This window comes from Dromaius novaehollandiae, unplaced genomic scaffold, assembly GCF_036370855.1.
Source record: "Dromaius novaehollandiae isolate bDroNov1 unplaced genomic scaffold, bDroNov1.hap1 HAP1_SCAFFOLD_42, whole genome shotgun sequence".
In the NCBI taxonomy this organism is placed as follows: domain Eukaryota; kingdom Metazoa; phylum Chordata; class Aves; order Casuariiformes; family Dromaiidae; genus Dromaius; species Dromaius novaehollandiae.
The window spans coordinates 800244-803120 of NW_026991361.1; the positions used below are offsets into that span (position 1 = coordinate 800244).

Genomic DNA, 2877 nt, shown 5'->3' on the forward strand with positions numbered 1-2877 from the left:
GTTGTGGACGGTGTTTCAGCAGCAGTGGCTATCGCATTCACTTCACAGGCCAAACTCCTGCACTGAGCCCAGGCAGGAACAGGCCATTTCCCTGGTGCCCGTGCCACCCTCCCAGCAGGACAGGGATGTACAAGGAGCGTACTCTGCCTGTTGCAGTGCTCAGGGCAGCTCCCCAAGGAGCACAGCTTTGCCTAAGAGACCTCATGGTCCTCCAGCACAGCTGGAGTGAGAACAAGCACTCATGGGCCAGGCGTGGGAGAGCTCCTCTGGGAGTTTCTCTTTTGCAGTGGAGTGGTGAGGAGCGTTGTGGCTCCCATCTGCACCCTATCCCTGCACCTGCACAGCCCCGCTGCCCTCACCATGCCCCAGTGACCCCGCTGTGCAGGCACCGCACAGGGCAGGGTGCATTCAAGGGCAGGCAAACGTCCCCCTGGCACAGTCCCTGCGACAGCCTGCGGTGCCCCGTCCCCCCACAGCCCTCCTGCTTTGGCAGCCTCCACAGTTTCTGTACCTTGCCCAGCCCTGACCATGCCCCACGCAGGGGTTAGCACACAGCCGTCCCCAGGCCTTGCTGGGGTCTGGGCCAGGAGAGAGGCTGGCTAGGCCTGGCTCTTCCCCTCGATACAGGCACTGAGCCCAGCAGGAATGAGCTGGCTGCACAGCAAAACCCGCCCATAAACCTGGGGTGTGCAGCCAGGGCTGCAAATGGCCTCCACTGTCCTGCGCGCAGCATGTCGTGCTTCCCCTCCATGAGACCTGGCTCTGCCCCACAAACCCACCGGTGTGTGTCCTCACCCAGGGAGTGCATCAGTGCTGGCCTGCCTGGCCATTCCTGGAGCCTCCCCTGTGCTCCCCGCAGGGCCCCGATCTGGCGGTGCTGCTCTGCAGAGCGAGCGGGCTGTGGTGCCCCAGGGCCACAGGGCGACTCCACACTGGCTGTGGTGGTCGGGGTGAGAAGCAGACGCAGCTGGATGGGCACGATTGCACCTGACAACCCCCCTACCAAGGGGTCTGTGGTGTGGATGATGCTCTGAGCAATCACAGGACATCTCAAATGGCTCAGGCTGTGTCCAGGTGTGTCCTTAGATGCAGCCCATTGAAGGTGACATGAACCACTCTCCAGGCTCCCGTCCCTCTGCTTGCGGGGTCCCCACTGTGGGCATTTGTCACCAGCCCTGTCATAGGGAGACAGTCCCAGGCAGATAGCACTTGACCATTGATCATCTCCAGGAGCACTGGGCACCCACAAGTGAGAGCTGAAACCAATCCTCATTCCCTAACACAGCACCCCATGAGCTCATCACCTTGAGCCCATGAAGAACCCCCAGAAAGCAACAGGTCCTTTCATGGTGAAAGCCCTTGAGTGAATTATTGGTTCCAGCTTTGGAAGAAGAAACCAACTTTCAAGCACAGCACTGAGGAAACAGCCTTTTATTAGAACCAGGCCAGCTCTGACACAGTGACAGACACATTCACAGAAGGCCTCTGGGTCAGACAGACAGGATTTGTGCCCCTGGAGAAGTGGGATGATTTAAATACTTCTGTACAGGCATGATTATCACAAGAGTTGTCTGAGATAAATTCAAGTCACTTACATCCCCAAGAGGGATGGGCAGCTTATAGCTGCTGAACTGGTACCAGTTGAATCAGTTTCTTCAGTGCCTCCTTGAGCTCCTTGTTCCTCATGCTGTAGATGAGGGGGTTCACTGCTGGAGGCACCACCGAGTACAGAACAGCCACCACCAGATCCACAGCTGGGGAGGAGATGGAGGGGGGCTTCAAGTAGGCAACGGCTACAGTGCTGGCAAACAGGGAGACCACCGCCAGGTGAGGGAGGCACATGGAAAAGGCTTTGTGCCGGCCCTGCTCAGAGGGGATCCTCAGCACGACTGTGAAGATCTGCACGTAGGACACCACAATGAAAACAAAACACCCCAAAGCTAAACAAAGACTTACCACAATAACCCCAACTTCCCTGAGGTAGGCGTCTGAGCAGGAGAGCCTGAGGAGCTGGGCAACTTGACAGAAGAACTGGCCCACGACATTGCCTTGGCAGAGTGGTATTGAAAATGTGTTAGCAGTGTGCAGCACAGCATAGAGAAAACCACTGGCCCAGGCAGCTGCTGCCATTTTGACACAAGCTCTGGTGCCCATTAGGGTCCTGTAGTGCAGGGGTTTGCAGATGGCAATAAAGCGATCATAGGCCATGACAGTAAGAAGGAAATACTCTGCTGAAATTAAGAAGAGAAACCAAAAGAGTTAGGCAGCACATCCTGCATAGGAAATGGCCCTGGTGTCCCACAGGGAATTGGCCATGGATTTGGGGACAGTGGTGGAGATGGTACCAAGGTCGAGGAGGGAGAGGTTGAGGAGGAAGAAGTACATGGGGGTGTGGAGGCGGTGGTCGCAGGCTACCGCTGTGATGATGAGGCCGTTGCTAAGGAGAGCAGCCAGGTAAATGCTCAGGAAGAGCGAGAAGTGCAAGAGCTGCAGCTCCCATGTGTCAGCAAACGCCAGGAGGAGAAACTCATTCAGGGAGCTGCTGTTGGACATTTGCTTCCTTTGGGCTTTGGAGGACTGTCCAGGGAGGAAAAGATATTGACCAGTTAGGACTGACTTTGAACAAAACCCACAGCATTTCTCAGAGCAACTCCCCACATGTCCTTTCTCCTTACCAGGAAGGTCTTCCTTCACCTCCTCTACTTCTGCTCTAGTCTGTGCATTCTGAGTCTGCCATGGGGAACAGGTCTCTCTGCCCATGGGCTCCAGAGGAGTCAGCCCTGCTTGTTACACAGACACTCAGAACCAAAACGGGATGGTCAGTCATTGTGCAGTGACAAAGTGTCCTTGCAGTGCTGTCAGCAGGATTAGGTGAGA

General features: G+C 56.1%; 1 pseudogene; it reads right to left on the bottom strand.

Moving 5' to 3' along the window:
* Window positions 1-1650: 1650 nt before the first annotated feature.
* LOC112996398 (olfactory receptor 14C36-like) lies at window positions 1651-2553 on the bottom strand (annotated as a pseudogene).
* Between the last annotated feature and the right edge of the window lie 324 nt (window positions 2554-2877).